The sequence below is a fragment of the Pelophylax lessonae genome, assembly GCF_965119305.1.
Source record: "Pelophylax lessonae genome assembly, contig: HAP1_SCAFFOLD_373, whole genome shotgun sequence".
NCBI lineage: Eukaryota > Metazoa > Chordata > Amphibia > Anura > Ranidae > Pelophylax > Pelophylax lessonae.
This window is the reverse complement of record NW_028119971.1, coordinates 62,951-74,419: the sequence shown is the minus strand read 5'-3', so window position 1 is coordinate 74,419 and position 11,469 is coordinate 62,951.

Genomic DNA, 11,469 nt, shown 5'->3' with positions numbered 1-11,469 from the left:
TCTTGCCAGGACCAAGGATCCCAGCAAGGAACTTAGGTCCTTACTCCTAACTAGACAGAAAAAAACTGACTTCCTGTAGCAGAGAGAGAGAGAGGATATACCCTCTGGGACTGCCCCTAAGGTGTGGCCAGAACGTTTTCCTTCCGTCTAGTGTCCTACTCCTGTAGAGGGCAGTATAACCCAATGTGTTATTAATCAAGAGGACTGCGTCTGTCAATGAGCGACAGAGAAACGGTGGCACAGCACCTTGCAAATTAAAAAAATATATATATTTTATAGTTGCCTGCCAGTGAGTGTCAGGTCCACAGACTGTACTGTACCCACTGCCCAACACTCATATAGGGTGGCACAGCACCTTGCATGCATAGTACCACAAATCTAAAAAAAAATCACAGGCAGAGGCAGGCCACCCCTCAGGGGCCGTCGTGGTCATGGTGCTGTGATGCCAATAATTGGCCCTAGAATAATGCCCAGTGTTCAGAAGCCACGTACCCTGAACTCAAAAAATTCTGAGGACATAGTTGACTGGCTTACACAGGACACCCAATCTTCTACAGCTTCCGCTCGGAACCTTGATGCACCATCCTCCTCCAGCTCAGCTTCGGGCACCTCTCAATTTACCACTCGCCCGCCCGCCGGCACCGGCACCAACACTAGCACCACAGCCGCTTCACTTGATCTGTCAGAGGAGTTATTTACACATCAGTTGGAAGAAATAAGTGATGCGCAACCATTAGTGCCAGAGGATGTAGATAACGGGGATATGTCTCAGTCAGGCAGCATTATACACATGGACGTACATTGTGATGATGATGATGTTGTACCTGCTGCTGCCGCTGCCTTTGCTGAGTTGTCAAGTGAAGCGGCTGATGATGACGATGTGTCCATGGATGTCACCTGGGTGCCTGCTCAAAGAGAAGAAGAAGAGGGGGAAAGCTCAGATGGGGAGACGGAGAGGAGGAGGAGACGAGTTGGAAGCAGGGGGAGGTCATCGCAAGGAGCTAGTGGTACAGTCAGACAGCATGTATCGGCACCCGGGGTCAGCCAGACAGCACGCCAATCAACGCAAGCTGTTGCCACCACCAGAATGCCGTCATTGCAAAGCTCAGCAGTGTGGCATTTTTTTTGTGTGTCTGCCTCTGATAGCGATGCCATTTGCAACCTGTGCCAAAAGAAACTGAGTCGTGGGAAGTCCAACACCCACCTAGGTACAACTGCTTTGCGAAGGCACATGATCTCACATCACAAACGCCTATGAGATCAACACATGAGTACAAGCAGCACACAAACTCAAAGCCACCATCCTCCTCCTGGTCCAGCATCTTCAGTCACATCAACCACTGCTGTCCTTCTTGCCCCCTATCAACAACCCGCCACTCCGCCTCTCACCAGTTCCTGCTCATCTGCCCACAGTCAGGTGTCTGTCAAGGAAATGTTTGAGCGTAAGAAGCCAATGTCACAGAGTCACCCCCTTGCCCGGCATCTGAAAGCTGGCTTGTCGGAACTCTTAGCCCGCCAGCTTTTACCATACAAGCTGGTGGAGTCTGAGGCCTTCAAAAAATTTGTCGCTATTGGGACACCGCAGTGGAAGGTACCCGGCCGAAAAAATTTTTCACAAAAGGCAATCCCCAACCTGTACTCTATTGTGGAAAAGGAAGTCATGTCATGTCTGGCACACAGTGTTGGGGCAAGGGTCCATCTAACCACTGATACCTGGTATGCAAAGCACGGTCAGGGCAGGTATATCACTTACACTGCGCATGGGGTAAACCTGCTGGCGGCTGCCAAGCATGGAATGCGTGGCTCTGCAGAGGAGTTGGTGACACCGCCACGACTTGCAGGCAGGCCTGCTGCCACCTCCTCTACTCCTCCTACTCCATCCTCTTTGCTAACCTCGGCTGAGTCCTCTTCTGCTGTTGCGTCTTGCTCCACACCAACTGCACCCCCCAGATCCCCAGGGGCTATTCCACATGCCGGATATGACAGTGTCACGCCGTCTTGGGGTTGGCTTGCCTGAAAGCAGAGAGTCACACCGGACCAGCACTACTGTCCGCCCTGAACACACAGGTGGATCAGTGGCTGACCCCGCACCAACTGGAGATCGGCAAAGTGGTGTGTGACAACGGAAGCAATTTGTTGGCGGCATTGAATTTGGGCAAGTTGACACATGTACCGTGCATGGCACATGTGTTGAATCTGATTGTACAACACTTTGTGCATAAGTAGCCAGGCTTACAGGACGTCCTCAAGCAGGCCAGGAAGATGTGTGGCCATTTTTAGGCTTTCCTACACGGCCATGGCGCACTTTTCAGATATTCAGCGGCGAAACAACATGCCAGTGAAGCGCTTGATTTGCGACAGCCCGACATGTTGGAATTCAACACTCCTAATATTCGACCGCCTGCTCCAACAAGAAAAAGCCGTCAACGAGTATTTGTATGACCGGGGGGGGGGGGGGGTGCTAGGACAGCCTCTGCAGAGCTGGGTATTTTCTTGCCACGTTACTGGACGCTCATGCGCAATGCCTGTAGGCTCATGCGTCCTTTTGAGGAGGTGACAAACCTAGTCAGTCGCACCGAAGGCACCATCAGCGACATCATCCCATATGTTTTCTTCCTGGAGCGTGCCCTGCGAAGAGTGCTGGATCAGGCCATAGATGAGCGTGAAGAGGAAGAGTTGTCACCATCACCACCAGAAACAGCCTTATCATCGCTTGCTGGACCTGTGGCAACGCTGGAAGAGGAGTCTGAGGAAGAGGAGTCAGAGGAGGAATGTGGCTTTGAGGAGGAGGAACACCAACCACAGCAGGCATCCCAGGGTGCTCGTTGTCACCTATCTGGTACCCGTGGTGTTGTACGTGGCTGGAGGGAAGAACAGACCTTCAATGAGATCAGTGAGGACAAGGAATTGGACATGAGTAGCTCGGCATCCAACCTTGTGCAAATGGGGTCTTTCATGCTGTCAGGCCTTTTGAGGGACCCTCGTATAAAAAGGCTGAAAGAGAACGACCTGTACTGGGTGGCCACGCTACTAGACCCCCGGTATAAGCAGAAAGTGTCTGAAATGTTACCGAATTACCGGCAGTTGCAAAGGATGCAGCAGTTACAAAACAAGTTAAAAAGTATGCTTTACACAGCGTATAAGGGTGATGTCACAGCACAACGGGAATCTAACAGGGGAAGAGGTGAAAGTAATCCTCCTCCTACTACAACCACGCCGGCAAGGAGAGGACGCTTTACAGACATGTTGTTGATGGAGGACATGCAGAGCTTTTTAAGTCCCTACGCATCGCCACAGCCCTTCGGGGTCCACCTTCAGAGAACGACTCGACCGACAGGTAGCAGACTACCTTGCCTTAACTGCAGATATCGACACTCTGAGGAGCGATGAACCCCTTGACTACTGGGTGTGCAGGCTTGACCTGTGGCCTGAGCTATCCCAATTTGCCATAGAACTTCTGTCCTGCCCCGCTTCAAGTGTCCTGTCAGAAAGGACCTTCAGCGCAGCAGGAGGTATTGTCACTGAGAAGAGAAGTCGCCTAGGTCAAAAAAGTCTAGATTACCTCACCTTTATTAAGATGAATGAGGCATGGATCCCGAAGGGAATGACAGTGGGGGATGCATTTGACTAAAAAAGGCCTGATGAGATGCCTTGAGCTAAAAATGGTCCACACGCTGCTGTATTTAATCTCTGCATGCCGGATGACTTACGTGACTTCTCCGCCACCAACTACGGTTCAAGCCGCAATGTTTTAGTGAACTTTCTGCCTGAAAAACTTCAATTTTTCTGGCCGCTGCTACAGCAGCAGCTGCAACAATACCTACTTTTTCAGGCATGTGTACATGCTTAATTTTTCTGGCCTCTGGTGCAACACTGTGGCTGCAAAAAACAAAAAAACGCCCATACATGTGTCAATTCCCCTTCGTGATCGTTACCTTGTTGTGGTGAAGGGGCTTGCTTATCACAAGCGTTCACCTCTAGGAGTGTGCTGGCAATGTTGGCACACCCCAGATGATAAGGTCGTTGCTTCATTATGAACAGACCAAAAGCGATCCGCTGGATAATTTTTCATAGAAATTACATTAATTTTCTTTATGATCATCTTGGGTGATCATTAAAGCCTACTAGGCCAACAATGGGCCCACACTGCAGAATCATTGTTTTCTGGGTCACTTAATTGTCACTGAACTACCTCAGCACGACCATAAGCTTTGAAAAACCGCCATCGCCTGCAATCTCCCAAACGTGCGCATGAGCACAGTCATCACTACAGCAAGATTGACGCATAGAGGAATAAAATTTATGTCATGAGTGTGTCAACTATTGACAACTCTTTGCAGTTGTCTAAAATCTATTCGATACACGTCCCCTGATAGGGGACGTAACAGGGATTAAACTGATAAGAATAGTACCACTTAACACACCACTCATATAGGATGGCACAGTACATTGCACGGCGCACGCGCAGTGCCCAAAATTGGAAGTAAGAGGACAGACCAACCATCTTTTTCCATCTCCCGGTTACTAAAATCTATTCCGTACACCGGCCCCTGATAGGGGACGTAACGTAACAGGGATTAAACTGATAAGAACAGATTTTTTTAATTAAAAAAAAAAAAGAGTACAGCCTCTGCGAAGCTGGGTATTTTTTGGCCGTGTTACTGAATGCTCATGCACAATGGCTGTAGGCTCATGCGTCCTTTTGCGGAGGTGACAAACCTGGTCAGTCAAACCCAAGGCAACATCATTGACCTCATCCCATATGTGTTTTTTCTGGAGCGTGCTCTGCGAAGAGTACTGGATCAGGCCGTAGATGCGCCTGAAGAGGAAGAGCTGTGGTCCCCATCACCACCAGAAGCAGCCTTGTCGTTGTCGATTGCTGGACCTGTGGCAACGCAGAGAGAGGAGTCTGAAGAAGAGAAGTCAGAGGAGGAAGGTGGCTTTGAGGAGGTGGAAGACCAATCACAGCAGGCATCCCAGGGGGCTTGTTGTCACCTTTCGGGGACCCTTGGTGTTGTACGTGGCTGGGTGGAGGAAGAAACCTTCAATGACGTCAGTGAGGACAAGGAACGGGACATGGCTAGCTTGGTATCCAACCTTGTGCAAATGGGGAGTTTGCGGTTGTACAAATGGACTGACTGACTGTTAAACGGGGAGTTTGGTCTGTCAGAATTTGGTCTGTCACTGTTAAGCGGGCGTAACCCTTACACTACCTGATTGATACAACATCATACCTGATCGTATACACACACTGAATGTTTTAAAGCACGTTATTCCAAACAATTTAGGAATATTAGGAGATTTATGCCCTTTATGGATTAAAACCCGACTCTGCGTCAACTACGTAATTTTCCATGGGAGTTTTGCCATTGATCCCCCTCCGGCATGCCAAAGTCCAGGTGTTAGTCCCCTTGAAACAACTTTTCCATCACTATTGTGGCCAGAAAGAGTCCCTGTGGGTATTAAAATTCGCCTGCCTATTGAAGTCTATGGCGTTTCGCCCGGTTCGCGCACATTTGCGGAGGTTCGCCGTTCGCGAACGGCAAATTTTAGGTTCGCGACATCACTACTGTAGAACCTTATAAAGTTCAGGAGATGCATAAAAGTTTTCCGTTGTTACACAATAGCCCTGATTTAGCAATTGCTCAATTAGTGAAAGCACAGAAGATGTTGCCATTCCATAATTGCTGTATTTTTCATCAAATTTTGTTCCTTTTCCAGTGTATATCACTGAATTCCAAATGTAGCCCATTGACGATTCGCATAGCATGTAGGATTTTTACGCCAAATCGTGCCCTCTTTGATGCAATGTATTGCACCCAGCTGAGCCTTCCCTTGTAGGCCATTAGACTTTCATCTATGCTGGGCACCGCTCCTCAGGAAGGATGTGCTGGAACTGGAGAGAGTCCAGAGAAGGGCAACAAAGCTAATAAAGCGACTGGAGGATCACAGCTCTGAGAAAAGACTACAAGCATTGAACTTATTCTCTCTGGAGAAGAGACACTTGAGAGGAGATATGATATCAATGTACAAATACAGTACTGGTGACAAACTATTCAGTGAAAGGGAATATAAAAGGACTCACGGCCATTTGGTAAAATGAGAAGAAAAGCAGTTCAACCTAAATTGCCTAAAGCAGGGGTGTCAAACTCAATTTCATCATGGGCCACATCAGCAATGCGTTTGCCCTCAAAGGGCCGGTTGTAGCTGGGTTGCATCAGCAATGCATTTGCCATCAAAGGGCCAGTTGTAGCTGGGTTGCATTATGTACACGGTGCAGAGTTCAGTATTACCTCAGGATTATTCTACGTACAGAGTGAAGGGTTCAGCAGCTCACTATGTACAGATGTCAGGGGTGCGCTACATACAGAGAGCAGGGTTCAGGGGTCCGCCATGTACAGAGTGCAGGGTTCAGAGGTGTGCACTACGTACAGAGAGCAGGGTTCAGAGGTGTGCGCTACGTACAGAGAGCAGGGTTCAGGGGTCCGCTACGTACAGAGAGCAGGGTTCAGTGGTCCGCTACGTACAGAGAGCAGGATTCAGGGGTCTGCTACGTACAGAGAGCAGGGTTAAGGGGTCCGCTACGTACAGAGAGAAGGGTTCAGGGGTCTGCTATGTACAGAGAGCAGGGTTCAGGGGTGTGCGCTACGTACAGAGAGCATGGTTCAGGGGTCCGCTATGTACAGAGAGCAGGGTTCAGTGGTCCGCTACGTACAGAGAGCAGGGTTCAGGGGTCCGCAACGTACAGAGAGCAGGGTTCAGGGGTCCGCTACGTACAGAGAGAAGGGTTCAGGGGTCCACTATGTACAGAGTGCAGGGGTCAGCAGCACGTTATGTACAGAGGGCAGGGGTGCGCTACGTACAGAGAGCAGGGTTCAGGGGTAACGACGTACAGAGAGCAGGGTTCAGGGGTCTACTATGTACAGAGTGCAGGGTTCAGAGGTGCGCTGTGCCCACTGGTGCAACATCTCATTTCCACTGCTGATCCTGGGTTCGGACATCTGCACCCAGCACTTTGCCCCATCCCCCCCACCTATAAACACATCTTTCTATAAACCTCTTTAGCTCTCCTCCCTCCCCCCCACCTTCCAAAGAAAACCACACATCTGTACTCTCTCCTACCTGATTTAAGATGGCATTTACAGAATGCTTTCATGGCCACTACTGCTACAAGTCCTCAAAATCCTGCCCTCAAGATGCAGCTGCTTGATGCAGATTAGAACACACAGCCACTGGAGCCGCCAGGTACCTCTGCCACTGACAGACTATGCTGAATCAACAGCGCATGCGCTCAGCTACACACAGCCAGGGAGAGGAGGAGGAGGAGAGTGCAGGAGAGTGTGTTTACTCCTGTTGCCAAGGAGACTTGTTCCGTGACAGCAGAAAGCAGCTGGCGGCTGGGGGCCGCTCCTCGGGCAACATCACAATACCCGGCGGGCCGGATTCAGCCCACGGGCCTTTTGTTTGCCACCTGTGGCCTAAAGGGTTCTATACCATCAGAGCGGTAAGGATGTGGAATTCTCTTCCACAAGCGGTGCAAAACTATTAGATGGGCACCTTAACGACCACAACATACAGGGGTATACAATGTACTATTGACATAGTAACTTATACACACACTCATCATAGGTTGAACTGGATGGACTGGTGTCTTTTTTCAACCTCACTAACTATGTAACTATGAAAACCTCCAGATTTTTAGAGAAATTTTTAAGTACGTTCATTTTTCACCATTTTGCAAAAAAGGCGCAATGTAAAATTTACAAAGATTTGTTATTTATTAACTCAACACAGGATAAGACTTTATATTTAGTAGGAATTCAGCAGGAATTTTGTAAAATTAGCTGTGTTTTTATCTGCCAGTAATGCTTTTAGTGTATTTTTTACAAAAATATTGCTTTGATAAACATCTGCGCAAATTCTGTGTGGCCTAAAAAATCAGTAGCACCTTCTTTTTATTCTAGACCTCGTATGCTTTCAGAAAATGTATAGTTTTGTAGATCTTTCACAAATTCTGAAAGCTGTAGGAGAAAAATGAAAACCTTCAGATTTTTAGAGAAATTTGGATATTTACACTTTTGCGTCTGTTCGATTTTCAATATTTTGCAAAAGGCGCAAATTTAAAGTAACAAATATTTGTAATTTATTACCTTAATACAGTTTAACCACTTAAGCCCCGGAGGATTTGGCTGCTAAAAGACCAGGGGGCAGCGGGGACTCCGATGCACTCCGATTGCCGCCTGACACCCGCGATCACTCCCCGCTGAGAGAGAAGGACTGGCAGCTGTTGTGAACACAGCTGACCCTTCTTTTCTCTGCAATGATCACAGAGCTCCTGTGATCCTTCTATATAGGATCACAGGTCTCTGTGATCATTTCACAAGCCACGCCCCCCACAGTTATACAAAAACAAGGAAGCTGATACAGTCTAAATACTCAATATATGTATATATACACATTAGTTACACTATGATTTTACTTAATAGATGCATGATGTGCATCCACCCCTGAGGAAGCGAATTATACTTTTTAAATGATGCAGGGCTTTTATCATGGTTTTCATGTATATGCCTATGTAGCGGCCAGAGGAGTAGGGGACTGCAATGCAGAATTCAAGTATGGTACAGCAGACAATGAGGCTGAAGCAGAAACCGGCTTTATTAACCAACAGAGTATAATGGCCGGAGAATGATGTTAACAGATTACATAGGTTTACAGCAAAGTTAACTGCAACGTGATACATAAAATGGCGCTCCCGCCAACGCACACACAGGAATACAGGCTACTCTGCTATATGATCCTATCTGATTCCCGCTAACCGGGACACGTTGCTGCAACGCTCTGTCTACAGAAACCTACTCTATGCCCTGCCACAGGTTAGCACCGGTGCACACTCACAGTTCTGTAGGTACAGCTGCTTTATCTCAGTCTCCGTGATGGTGGATGCAGTAAGGTCTCTGGATCTGTTCCTTGCTGTCTGTAGCTGCAGTCTCTTATGCACTGGTCTGGGTTTCTTTGCAGGTTGTTTATCTTGTTCTGTCACTTGGAGGTCACTGCAGTCTGGCCCCTTGCTCTGTAATTTGCTTGAGGTGCTCTGGGATGTTCTCTCCTCTCTTTCTCTGGTTCTCAGCTGCAGTCCGTAGTACCACAGTTCAGCGCTGTCTCCTCTGGCAAGATCCTGTTGCTCTGTCCCTGGATTATACAGTCTAGATGCCCCCTCAAGGCCACAGCATACCGTCCCTTTTCTCAGCTCAGCACAGCCATCGAGACACGACACCACACCATCCCAGGAACTTCCTGCTTCCTCTTCCTGTCCAGAAAGATTCCCTCACTTAAAGCAACAACAACAACTGTGGATTATTCTCAGGATCCTTGAGGCAAACTCCTCATTTTCCACCCGTACTTCGTAGACCGGGCCATTGGGGTACACTCTCCTGATCACTTTGTAAGGTTGTACCTCCCAACGCTCACTCAACTTGCCTCTGGGACGTTTCTCCCGCACCAGTACCCGGTCTCCAGGTTGCAGCGGAACCTCCTGGAGGGGAGGACGGTCAGTATGAGTTCTCCCTTGCAAACGCTGGCCTGCTAACCGGCGGATGGTCTGGAGCCGCTGACGGTGTTCTTTCAACCATGAGGTGGTCGATCGTTCTATTAAGTCCTGTGGTTGTTCTAAATTCAGTTAGAAAAAAAGCCAAAAGGCAAAATGTTGGGACTTTGTATGAGAGACATGACAATGACAGGGCTAGTCGGTAAAAATATAGTATTTATTATTTTTTGTATATATATATATATATATCATATAGTCATAATATACAAAATAAACAATGCATGGTATATAAAAAACTGGAGTAATACAAATGATGAATGGTCCCCAAGCCAGCCTGAAAGAACCAGCATAGCAATAGACAATAATAAAGTAAATTGAGTATGATCATAACATCCATAACTGACGCGTTTCGTGGCCTAGTATCGCCACTTCTTCAAGAGTAGGTGTATGATCCATATCTATAAACAAAAAGATAATACATATAAAAGTATTTTGCAATTTTGCATAGCATGATGGTCATTAAAAAGCTGAGAGGGGAGGGGAGAGGGAGGGAAAAGCCCCCACAGTCTCACAACTTACATGGTGGCTCCGGCAGTAGCTGGCAATGACGGTGGGACATGGACCCAGTGCCTCCCACGGGAGCTGAGGATGCAGAGGGTCAGCGGAAGAGGCGAATAGCGCCACACACAGGAAGAATTTGTAAGTACAAGTAGCTGCGGTAATATAGGTAGTAACATATACCTGTATCAAATGAGTAGAAACGTATGTTTGTATGAGGACTTCACATAATGTTGCCTATATTGTATCAGTAAAAATTGGAAGAGACTCAAAGTAAATTTGGAGGAAATGAATTAGATGAAAATTATGGAATAAGTGAGAAAGATAAAAATGTAGATAATGACGTTTAACTATATAAATGGGGTGGGGAAGTGTGTGTTATGTGAATTGACCTGGTATAATTATATATGGTGTGAGTAAAAATATAGTAATATGTATGAATTAGTGTGAGTTGAAAATAAATGAAAATATAAAAGTATAAAAATTATAAAAAATATATAAAAATGAGGAAGTGTGGATGTGACTGAATGGTATAAAAGAGGTTGTGCATAATGTGAAAAGAAACAATAATTGAGGAGTGTGTAAGTGGATGAGAGGGTGGAAATGTGAGAGCAAGAGAATAAGTGCCGAAGTAAAGAGAGGAGAGAGAGTGGGATTGGAAAACCAAGTAAGCCAAAAAACCAGAGGATGAACACCACGAGGTGAATGAACATAAGAAAATAGATGTGTGATCCAAAGTGAGTGGTGAAGGTGCAGGAGGTCAGGAGGTGAATACCCAGGAATGGAGTATGAAGGAGTGTGTCTTGCTTTCGCCGAGGACCGCCAAACCAGTAACATCCAGCGTCACGTCGGTGCATACAGTAGATGGGAAGACCCGCGGGAGCGGCTGGCAATGCCGACCGTCCAGCGGGCTCCCTCTATATGCACTGAGATGTGAAACAGTCGTCGGCGTGTCGGCGCCAAAATGACGTCACACGTCGGCGCAGGACGTGGCGCCGATGTGTGGTGGCACCGCCCCCCCGATCACCCAAGTCCAATGGGGTAAGGAGAGGGGGAGGGCATACAGCACACATCGCAGCTCCCGGGAGAGACAGGGGAAGGAAACCCCACCAGCCAGCCAGCCATGTCGGAGCATCCATGCCAAACACCAAAAGTAATGATTAAACAGCAATTGATGACATTATTGTATATAACTACTACATATATCTCAGACATAGATAGAGTTTGTATAAATAAGACTGTCCGTATGACTCAAGTACATCAAGCCCCCAACTGGTCCAGAAAAATTCTGTTATGACACAGTATATGAGGTTTAAAGGAACATAAGCCATCACACGCAATCACTGCACAATAAGCAGAGATGT